General features: G+C 36.1%; 1 pseudogene; it reads left to right on the plus strand.

Annotated features, from left to right (window-relative positions):
• The first annotated feature begins 7,920 nt into the window (after positions 1-7,920).
• Positions 7,921-12,215, plus strand: LOC114723483 (transcription factor bHLH3-like; annotated as a pseudogene).
• Positions 12,216-12,765: the final 550 nt, after the last annotated feature.

A 12,765-nucleotide genomic window follows, 5' to 3' on the forward strand; every position in this document is an offset into this window, starting at 1 on the left:
TTGTTATGACTGTGTGCTGTGAGCATATTAAGTGCAAATGCAATCGGGGATCACGTTGCCTGTTCTAGTCCCCGGTTTACAAGTAAAAGATTCCCCCACCAATGAACAACACGTCATGTGGCAATTGCAGGAAGGAGACGAGACATAATGCTTCCCTGTCCATTGAACTCGTATTCCTCTAAGTGCAAAGATTAAAATACGTGGCTTGTTGTATCGTATAGGAAGGGAAGTAAGCTTTCTTGCCGCCTTCCTGGCTTGAAGGAAATGCATATAAGGGGAACATGAGAAATCTCTGTAGCGTTACGTCCTTTTTGAATGTGTTGGAAGGGAGGGATTAAATGGCTGCCTACAAAAGCGACGGCTGAACTGCCCCAATTATTGGCTGCGTCCTGAAGTTGAAACAATTTTTAATGGAGAAAATTAACCTGTAGGTTATCACCTGATTTTTTATTAGGTTTCCGTTGTTTTTTCCCCTAAATTTTATATTTTCATCTTAATCTTATTTTAAATTGGGTTCCTGTATTTTTTTATTAGGTCCTTATAGTTTCAAATGAGATTATTTTTTCTTATATTTGATTAAAATATTAAAACAAAATTGAGAATTGTTAAGTAAAATAAATTCACTTCTAAAATAAAAATTTATAAAGATAAAGTTATTTTAAGTAGAATAAATTTGTACTGAAAATAAGCAATAATGAGATCATACAATTAATTATAGACTAGTGTAAATAAATTAACAGTGGAAAAGAATTGAAAAATAATTCCAATTTAAAAATTAAAATGGGTTAGATTTTGTTAATATGAAGTAATTAATATAAGGGCTTGATTGAAAAAATATAGAGACGTAAGTAAAAATGTGAAACTATGAAGACTTAATAAAAAAAAAAATAGAGGAACCGAATTAGAAGCAGATGAGATTTATAATTTTTGAGTCGGTAGAACGATGTCAGGCTCCCCATGAAATTCACGGCTCTACGCTGATACGTGGCTTTAGTGACAAATCGATTACTTTTCCCATCTTCCAGTCAGACACCAGCGTCCACAAATTGGGGAGTGCAGTTTAAGCAATACGAAATAGAAGCACATGCTTCGGCCAATAGAAAAAGTTGAAAGAATATTGGATCGTGTAATTTGGTTGTGCGTTTATTTTTGACTCCATGCATTGAATAAACACACAGTAATAAGGTTTATGTTTTGGAAGCTGAGTGACTTGTATATGTCTAACTAGCCTTGCAAGAACATGACTCCTTCACTGGCACATTTGATGAGTTTATTTCGTTGCTGCTTCCTGATGCTTTGATGGAATCAACTGCCCTCTAATTTAATCTACGGACTCAGCATACCCTCTATTCAACATTATTCAAATATTCAAATGCCCCTCTCACATTTCTGATTTTTCGTCTGTTGTTCATAGAAACAGATAGCCTTCCACGAGTCTGAACGTCTATGTAGAGAAGTTTTACTCTGAATTATATTCCCAATTAATCTACTTTACTTTTCTGAAAAAATAAATTAAAGAATCAAAATCGTGATCGGAAGTTGAAACCCAAAGAAACGGCTAAATTAACTAAAGTGGAAACACGTACGTAATTAATTAATCAAATAGACAAAGGCCATATATCCCAATTAATTTACTTAGCAGAGAGAGAGAGAGGGGGGGGGGGCACATCTCATTCTCCTATTTTAGTTCTTATGTTTGGTTATTGGCTTAATTTATGTATCAAGATGAGATATATGTGATTAATTGTCGTCAAACATAGAAATGGATGTAATTGATGACTTCATTCGACGTTAAAGTACAAGTCGTTTTCCAGCTCTGTCAGCGCGCATATTAAGGTTTAGTTGTAGTAATGCATTTGACTAGTTATTTTATTCAACACACCCATATATAAAATCTGGTCTCGGTTTATATTCTAACCTTCAAAGCATCACGGGTCAACGCTGAAGTCGAATTTAAAACTCAGGAAAGGGCATGTTGGTACATTCCTAGGTGGTCTTAGTCATTTTCTGTGAAGCTCCCCCCCCCCCCCCAAAAAAAAAATGTGGCCTATATATGTACATGCATGCCTCGTCTCCTATCACCAAACCTGCCCTTCAACGTTATCCTATAAAACAAGAGATTAATCCGCAATGGCTTTGTGTTACAGGAGCATGCTCGTTCTTGTACTGGTCATCGTCTTCCTTGTACTGGTCGGTTCTGCTGGATTTGGAGCTGCGAGGCCACTACAAGAGGCGCTTTTGCAGTCTCTTCCTCGAGGCACCCCCCAGCACCCAAGTCCCGATCCAGTTCATCAATGAATGAAGAATTCCATCCATACAGCCTCAGCTCAATATGTATCAGAAGCTAAGCCAGCTTAATTAACTTTTGCATTCTGTCGCCATCTTGGGTTCCCATGCAATCCCTTCTTGTTTTCCTTTTCTTCTTCTTTTTTTAATATTCCCTTGTAATAAATGTAGAAGAAATAATATGTAATCCAATAAAACAATAATAAAAGCATTGTCACATAATTACTCTTTAATTAAGCGCCATTCTGGTGGCATGTTACATGAAGGTGATTTATTCATTCCCTCATCGGCCGGGGGGCTAGCTGGTGCCCTGCATGTCTGCTGGCAGAAGATTTCTGGTGAAAAAGAGGTGTTAAAACAAGAACATAGGGGGAAAAAATAATCAGATTATAAGGAAGAAATGATTTAAGACGTGAATTATCACTTTTCTAAAGAGTGGTTGCTTCTCTGATCTGTCGATCGGGGATTACACATAGTTAACGTTATTCCAAAATAAAACAACCTCTTTCCGAACTCGTAATTTTCTTACTATCCAATTAATTATTATATACACATACCCTTCTGATTATACCCTCGATCAGCAATTTAGTTGAGTTCAGTCGAGCTTCTCGTTTTCTGCTTCACTCACTAATGCGTTTGTTCCTTTTGTGTTACGCATCTGAGAGCAGGAGTTGCCTTAGAAAACGAAGGTATATAAATCGCACATTTCACTGGCTGATTCTAGGTTTATAGTAGATATAAGTTCTTTACCAAAATTATTATTTAACTGAGAGGTTAGAATGGGTACACAAATTAAATAAAATAACATTCTATTTAAGCCATATAATCATTCAACAATATGGTACACTTAATTTAAAAAAAACAAAAGACGTGTGTTTTGCTAATTTGATATTCCGACATTTTTTTTAATGTATTACAGAAACTAGAAAGCATAAAGAATAATATGATTCTTTTATAAATTATACAAAAGTATGCTGAAGGGAAAAAATAGAGCAGAAAAACAATAACTGGATATAGGTTGGACCTGACGTTCGATGTAGAGAAGTAGAAGCTGGATATAGCTCGCTGGGGACTAAAATCGAATCTTTTTCCTCTCTCATTTCTCAGTTGAAGATTAAATATTTCAACTTGTCATGTTAGACCAGTGTTTCATTTTGGTGGCTGCTTACTTGTTTTTACTATAATTACTGCTTCCTAAACAGTGGGTTTGGTCGTGCATATTATATATCGTGTACTCTTCTAGTCTCCAATATAGGATCTAGTTGCTAAGTTAATCTTGGTCTTAAATATAAGATCTATTTCTCATATTTATTAATTTTTTCTAGATTACCCCTATGAATATTCTCTTAACCATAATCAAGTAAATGAGGGAGAGGAGATATTAAGAAAGATAATTATGGTATTTTAAGAAAAATATGTCATATTTTTTATAATTAACTAATTACCTAACTTTCGTAATCTAATCAAATTAATTAAATAGATCTTATATTAAGAACCGGAGGAGTACTATTTTCCATTCCGTGTTTTGTTTGCATTCCTTTTTTACCATTTGAATTGCATGCACATGACCCCGTTTTGCTTTGCCGGTTGTAGATATGTGCCCTTCCTACACTCCAAACCCATTCAATTTTCTAAGTTCTAACACAGTAGCTCAGTCATGTCTTCACAAAATATATACCGGCAAAACCCTAATCCTAAACGCGTTGGAAGAAATCCATCTATCAGTGCGTAGTCATTACTCCAGCAAAATTGTAAAATCAGCATAGAGGCCGTCGTATTTCCGTTAAAGAAGCACATTTCGTAAATCAATATATTATACGAATTTAGATTAGGGGCGACTGTCAAAGAAGGATAAAGGAAGAAAAATTCGAGTCGAAGGCGTGTTTATTTAATTGGAAATTTCCATGTATATAAGGAAAACGAGGCTCTTGCTCTTGATGCATTTAGATTCGTACAATTAACTAATTACCGGTGTCTGACTCGGACGTTCAATTGAATTCAGAAAATGAAACAGCTCTTCCTCGTCTACAATGTCGGTCACGGTCTTGTGTGGATATATGATGTTGAACATTAATGTGTGGGTGTGTCTATATACCACTTATGAATTTTGATTGCATATTTCATCATTTTTCCCATTCCTTCTTGTTTCTCTCTGGGCGTGGGACATAAGTGAATGGGTTCCGTAATTTTTCAATAGTTATGGAAGAGATCTCAATTTTATTTTAAATAATAACGAACAAGAGAAAATAATCTTTCAAGAATATATTTGATTTCTAGTCAGTTGACTCTCTCTGTCTTCGTCGTGATGAGAGAAAATTTATTTTTAATTTTTCCGTGTTTGAAGAATCACTTTTCTCTTTTTTTTTTGGCCATAGAAAGTGATATGCATGTTGCTTGTTATATAGAGTAAGTCTGACCTGCGAATTTAGATTTTTATTTTTTCCGTGCATAAGGGTGTTTGGGGTCCAAGTTACTTGTGTTTGATTCGCTCAATTTCAATCTTACCAATTCATACACAGTCAGGCTAAGTTAGCCAATGGATTTTTAAACCACGCGATAACAATAGAGCATAAATATACTACCTCCTGTCTTTATAATACTCCTCCTTCTTGAGTTAGTTTTGTTCCTAAATATAAGATCCATTTTTTATATTTATCAATTTTCTCTAAATTACCCCTATAAATACTCCCTCAATTATAATCAAGTAGAAGAGGGAGAGGGGTATTAAGAAAGATAATTATGGTATTTTAGGAAAAATGTGTCACTTTTTTAATAATTAACTAACCTACCTAACTTTTTTAATCTAATCAAATTAGTTAAATGGGTCTTATATTAAAGACCGGAAGAGTAATATAAAACCTTTTTTTTTTTTTTGGCCAAAGAAGAGTAATATAAAACCTAGGTAATTAATTTAGAGAGATTAATAAAATTAGATAAATCAGGTGTTTATAATAAATAAATATTATTTTTCTTAAAATACTCTTATTAATAATGTGTATTTAAATTACCTATTGATAATAATTCCTTAACGTATGTAATTATCATAGAAATTATTTGAGGCCAAATGAATAAATATTAAAAATAAAATGAATTGAAGTGTTATATTTAGAATTAAATCTAATCTCCAAGTACTTCTTCTTGTATCAAGGACGGGTGATAGTGTGTGTATATAAATATAAAAGACATAACAATAGTAAATTAAAGTCAACTCCGCATGTCGCATGTCGTGGGAGTCGATATCTAAATTCTTTCCGGAGGCTAGCCAGCTGGCTAATATCCACGGCTTAGCTCTCAAGGGAAAAACAAAGTGACGTGAGCATCAGAATGAGACATACATGTCCATATGTGGAAAGTCCATCAGAGATATATAGACACACACACGTCCACGTACTTGTCTGAGGGTATCAAATCTAGTATTGTTTTTTGATCTTTAATATAAAATTTAACTAATTTGATTAGATTAAGAAAATTAGGTAAGTTTATTAATTATAATAAATATGATATGTTTTTCTTAAACACCATAATCATCTTTCCTAACATCATTCTTCCCTCACTTTCTTGATCATGGTTGAGGGAATATTTATAGGGGTAATTTAGAAAAAATTGATAAATATGATAAATAAATCTTATATTTAGAATCAAAATTAACTTAACAATTAAGCCTATATTAAAAACTGGAAAAGTAGTTTAATTTGCCTGTATTTTCGCTTGCCTTTGTAGAATCAGGACTGATCTCGTGAGTTTGATGTGCGTTGATGATGTAATTACTTGGGGAACAAGTGGTTCACGACACTAATTAAACAGCTGGCAATATGCATGTACGAACCAAATATATTGAGAGCACTTTAATTTCTGGGCAGATGAGGTTGACGTACGCGTTTGGCGTCCAAGTTACTCTATTTTGATCGCTTCAATTAATATATGGTTTTCATTTTCAGCCTTCGAACCCTCTACATGCATTGTAGAGTCAAGCCAAGCCAACTAAATGGCCTTTATAATTGCTTCATCTTTTGTTAATACAAGAGTTAATTAAGAGGTTAGCTTTGATCTTAAATATCAAAGCTCATCGTTTTTTTTAAGCTAAAGTACAGGTATTTTTTTTGTTGGAAGTCTTATTTGAGATACTGTCAGATATTAAATATGAGCGTCTCTTCTGATAAGGATTCAAATATTAATTCATCATATTATGAGAAATTAATCCCTTCTATTTTACCCAACCTGATTGATATTTCATCTTTGTTTCCAAACAAATCGACCCCATGATATTGAGACCGCCTCCCTTGGGCCCACTTTACCCACATGCAGTCCGGCTCCATTTTCCTAAAACGTGATGAATTTATTGATAAGTATAAAAATGATCATGAAATTCAATTTCTACTTCTATTTATTTATTCATTTTTTTTCATTTCAAAGTAATTTTAATGATCATGAAATTCAATTTCTACTTCTATTCATTTATTCATTTTTTTTCATTTCAAAGTAATTTTGTAATTCAGGGAAATATCCATAAAACTTCAAAATATTTTTCCAGATCCGCTAAATGGGCGGTTGAAGTTTGATGTTGGAATTATTCTGTCTTGCCTCAACTTTTTCCTACAGGCGATTAGCGCAGTAAATCCAATGCGAGAACGCCACATGTAATATTTATAAAACGATTGCAATGTTGATGATATCAATGTGTTGCAACTTTAATTTAGAGGGCAGCCTGTATGAAGTTATAATTCAGATGTGAAAGCGAATTAAGTTGAGAAATATTTTTGTGATTTGAAAAGGTCGTAGATGGAAAATAAGCCCATTGCCCAAACATGGAATTTGAATGCTTGCAATGCTTTGGGCATGACATGGTCCATAAACTAATATTTGACCTTTGACTTTTCCTTCTGTTTTTTTGGGTTATCACCAGGTCCTGTAATTGCATAGTTGCTTCACTTTTTGGGATCGAGACCTGTCCGGTACAGAAGTTTTTTTTTTTAATCCTTCTTTACTTTCTTTCCCTCTGTCCTTATTTTTTTAATGGTAAAACGGAAGGTCTAGATTTCTATTGTGTCTTTGTTCTTTTTAAATTAAAGTCTTGAGTGGCTTCGTCTTCGTTGAATTAACTAGCAGGTATGCGTGCGTGGTCCACAAACTTGTTGAACTGGACACCGGGAAATATCAAATATATAGCAATATATATTTATAGTTTTGTTTTATATTCGTAATTATAGCTACAGGTTATGACCCAGATGTGAAGAATTCAATTAATATGGATATAATAAACGTATAAATCAATAACTTCACTCGGAATGGCGCTTGGCGCCCAAGGGTGGTGTGGTTGATCCTTTCAACATGTAATTTGCTCGTTTTGAAAATTCAAACATTATATATTCAAGTTCAAATCCCATTGGTCAGTCAAGCCAGACGATATTCTTTCTTAAAAGGCATTGAAGGTACCGGTCAAGACATGCACACAGTACAATCGCGCGCAACTCTCTCACTATATATATCTCAGCTTTGATCGATCTCTTCTGAGTCATTCACATCAATCTCAAACCTCATAACATTCTCCACATAACACAAATATATCTGAAAGCTCTCAAACCGGCCTCATCATCAACCTTGCTGCTACCAAATCTTTATTCAAAAGCTCCAGACATGGCCCTGAGTTACAGGAAGATGGTGTTGACAGTAGTGGTAATAATGTTCATCGTGTTGGTTGCTTCTCCTGAATTGGGAGCAGCAGCGAGGGTGTTCCCTGGTGAGTTCTGGTCCAGACAACATGGCATTCTGTTGCCATCCTTACCACGAGGCACTAAGCCTCCAAGCCCCGACCCAATTCACACCTAAACCAAATCGATCCATACGGCCAACACAGCAGATTACGTCATCCATGCAACCTTAGTTTTCCCTGCACAAGATCCTTTATTGTTTCCGTTTGTTGTCTTACAAATATATCTCTTATTGACTCCAATTGTAGTATAATGCTGATCCCACAGACGCACATACATGTATATTTATAACCACACAATAACAGTAGAGGGAAAAAACACAGAGAGAGAGAGGGGGGGGGGAGTTCATATATAAGAGCTGAAATATAAGTTGTTTGCGCCGTTTAAATAAACTTGTTCGCTACTATCCACAGCATATTCCTCTCAGGAAAAAAAAAAACACGTAGGGATAATTGGAAACAAACAGTGACGTAAGCAGCTTCATTCAGTGTCAAAGATATCGGGGGCTGGCTTTCTGTGGCAGTGACGAGATCGTCTCTTCAAGCTTAAGCTTATGCTCAGCCCTACGATTTGTGTTCTCGTAATCTTATATCTTTACTACCACGCCGTATGCTCGTATCCATCAAATAGTCAATTGGCACACAGTGGCAGTACGAAGTGATCGAATTAAAATTTAAACTGAAATATCGATCTTTAAGCCAAGAGGATGACAACTGTAGTGAAGAAAGATCAAGAAATGCGCGGTAACTTATACCAGATTTTTTTTTTTGGCCATCGTAAATTATATCAGATTACAGCAACAGAGAATGATAAATGCAGTGACTGCAGCGTCGTTATATTCAACATTGTTATTAATGAACTCGTAATTGACAAGAGACTGGCCATACATACGACAGTGTACTGTGCACTTTTGCCGAACGTTATATATATATATTCCTCCGGTTCTAAATATAAAACCCTTATACTAGTGTGTATAAGGGTCTTACATTTAGAACCGGAGGAGTATATTGTACTACATAGTCTTCTGGGGGCCCTTATCAGGAGTGATCTCATGTCACTGTGACATAATTCTTTGGGTGATACACTGATGATTATGAAATTTTGTTCGTTGTCTTTCAACATGATATTTCACAAATAAAAATATTAAGACAACACTAAACAGATGATGTATGAATAAAATACTTTATGAGGGTATTAATTTATTAGAACTTTCTGGGCATACATATATGATATATTAGCAGTTGGAAAACATAAAACCGGTCTGAAAAATTAATTTTCACGAGGGGCCCGGCAAGAAAAGAGGAGCCGGCGGAGAGAGACCCACTTAAAAAAAGAAAAGTAGTACGTGAAAACGCGTGACGCAACCCGATTACGTGCCATCAGGCAAAGTGGCCACGTAATATCCAATGAGTGATTGAGACCGCCTGTCTTGAGCCCGTTAAATTACATAAAGCCCCAACGTATGCATAGAATACAGTTGTTTATTTTTCGGTGAAAAAATTATTTATGTTTGTTCTCAATTTAGAAATACGACTCCTAATTTAATAATTGATAAACTTAGGTTAACTTAATTAGGTCAATTTATATCCAGTATCTAATAAGCTTCTGCCACCTGTGTTAATTTTTATTTAACCCCAAATTTACTGTATGGAAAGTAATTTATTCTTTTTTTTTTTCAAAAAACTGATGATTGTTTTTAAATATGTGTTCTTCTCCGAGGATGCTTGCAGATGCTGTTCGTAGAGGTTGTCCTCAAGGAATCTGGAGCTTTATATTTCCCTCAGCTGTGCTCCGTTATCTACCCTCTCCTTCCTTCACCTTCTCTTACTGCCATCCGAGTTGCCAGCTTGCTGCCACCGCCGGTGACAATGACTCCCTTTCATTACTGCTCCTTCTCCACATGGTTGCTCTCGTCGGCATCCCAGCAAGTGATTTCGTCTAATCACATTCGAGTCGTTTATGCAGATCCGATATCATCATATCGAGATACAGTGATTCCGCCTTCTTCTCTCCTGGTAATTTACCAAGTCAAAAAGAGAATTACAATCACAGAGTGTGAGCGTGCTTGCGTTGAACGATACCCAGATAGAGAGTGACCAGATCAGGAAATTCAGAGATCGGTTTTGTGGGGAATTTGGAGGAGAGGAATAAGAGTGAATCGAATCAAAGAAGATTGTTATTGGTTGCTGATATATTGAGGCGTAGTGAAGATGACGAAGATGAAGAAGCCGAGACTGGGTCATTGAACGAAAATGGGAGAGAAGAAGAAAGGACTTGACAGTGGTTTAACAATAGATTTAGGGTTAAATAAAGACTAATACAGGTGGCAAAAGTTGATTGGATACCTGGACATAATGGACCTAATTAACTTGACTTTAATTTATTCCTTTAATAATTTAGATTGATACGCATGACACTTTAAATTTGTCCCCTAACCCCTTTACGCGAGCGAGGTCAGTGGTGCATGGAAACGTACACTATATATATTACTCCTCTTGTCTTTAATATAGAATCCAATTCTTGAGTTGGTTTTAATCCTAAATATAAAACCCATTTCTCATATTTATCAATTTTCTCTAAATTCTCCCTATGGATGCTCCCTCAACTATAATTAATTAGAAGAGGGAAGGTATTAAGAAAGATGATTATGGTGCTTTAGAAAAAATGTGTCACTTTTCTTATAATTAACTAACTTACCTGACTTCTTTAATCTAATCAAATTAGTTAAATGGGTCTTATATTAAAGACTAGAGGAGTATGTTTAACTTTAATTAATATGCAGTAAAGCCCACGACATGAAGGCCACACACACGGGGCTTACCATCAAAAGCTGAATTTCAAATCAAGGACTAAAAATGTCTTTCAATAATCTCCCGGCGTTTTAAAAAGCTATGGCAAAGGATTAGATGATTTATATTTATTTGATGAGTAAGTTTAGAAATATTTTGTAAACTGAATAAGTCATGAATTTTGAATGCCACAATATAATCGCTTGGACAACACTGCGCGTGTTGCGACTTGGAGAATTGACAGCATGTGATATACCACCTTTTGACCGCCTCCTCTTCCACTTCTTCTTCTATGTCTTCTCCCTTTAATTTTCTTTTTTTGAAACCCGGGTGTCAGCTCTTGTATGTAATGCTGTAGTTGCTTCACTTTTTTGGAGTGTTACTTTTTCCGGTGCGTAAAATTTACTTTTCTCAAGCAAGTTTTTATTCTGGAATATCTATATATCGTCCTAAGTGGGGCCTAGTCTTGGTCGAACTAACTGTAGGTATATATGTGCCTTCCGCATATTTGTACTTAGGATGGTAAACCAATTTGGGCTTGGGACTTTTCTCACTGTTTAAACCAACATGAATCAAGATCGTTTTTGGCAAACTTGGCTGGCTTTCAAACAGTTGCTTTTATACCTCTGAAGTCTGGGGTTGTTGAACTTGGTTCAAAGGAAGTGATGCCTGAAGATTTTAATATTTTGGAGATGGTCAGAACAGCCTTCGGAGAACCTAATTCTGGACAGGCAAAGGTGTATCCCAAGATTTTTGGGCGTGAGCTGAGCCTTGGGGATGCAAAATCTCAGCCCATAACTATCAGTTTCTCCCCCAAGGTGGAAGATGATTCTGGTTTCACTTCAGACTCTGGTGAGGTACAAGCACTGGGGACTAACCATGTTTTTGGAAATTCTTCCAATGGAAGCATCACCGATAGTAGTGAAGCAAAATTGTTCCCACAACTGAATCAAATGATTGGTGGGAATTTCAATGCTCAAGCAAGGGTTTCCTGTCTGGACCTTGGTAATGAAGACTTGTCACATCATCCAGATGAACGGAAGCCCAGAAAAAGAGGGCGGAAGCCTGCCAATGGTAGAGAGGAACCCTAAATCATGTTGAAGCAGAGAGACAGAGACGGGAGAAACTTAACCAGAGGTTTTATGCCTTAAGACCTGTTGTTCCTAACATATCCAAAATGGACAAGGCATCTCTGCTCGGTGATGCCATTACCTACATCACTGATCTGCAGATGAAGATCAAGGTGTTGGAAGCAAGGAAGGGTTTGTTGAACAACAAGGATAAGCAGCTGCCATTGCCAGATATTGATTTTCAGGCCAGACAGGACGATGCTGTTTTGAGCGTGAGCTGTCCATTGGATACCCATCCTGTTTCTGGGATTGTTAAGACTTTTAGAGAGCATCAAATGATACCTCAAGAATCCAAAGACTGAGTGATGTTATATTTTGACGGAGCTTCTTAATGTAAACCACGCTAAAATATTATATGCTTTATCTTGTAGTCTGATATAATATTAGCATATTTTTAGCCAACATTGTTAACTGTTACCTAAAGTTAACGTGGGGCTGGGAACTCCCTCTGCACTCCACTATGTGAGAACTATGAGTAGTCCATCTGTGGTCTCAATTATGTAGATTTGTTATAGAAGAATGAATGCATAGTATGAATTAAGATTGGCAGGCAGAATTTGAAGCTTGTTATGACTGTGTGCTGTGAGCATATTAAGTGCAAATGCAATCGGCGATCACGTTGCCTGTTCTAGTCCCCGGTGTACAAGTAAAAGATTCCCCCACCAATGAACAACACGTCATGTGGCAATTGCAGGACGAAGATGAGACATGATGCTCCCCTGTCCATTGAACTCGCATCCTCTAAGTGCGAAGATTAAAATACGTGGCTTGTTGTATCGTATAGGAAGAGAAACAAGCTTTCTTGCCGCCTTCCTGGCTTAAAGGAAATGCATAGAAGGGGAACATGAGAAA

The sequence above is a fragment of the Neltuma alba genome, unplaced genomic scaffold (assembly GCF_004799145.2).
Source record: "Neltuma alba isolate B1F8T4 unplaced genomic scaffold, ASM479914v2 tig00012143_pilon, whole genome shotgun sequence".
Lineage (NCBI taxonomy): Eukaryota > Viridiplantae > Streptophyta > Magnoliopsida > Fabales > Fabaceae > Neltuma > Neltuma alba.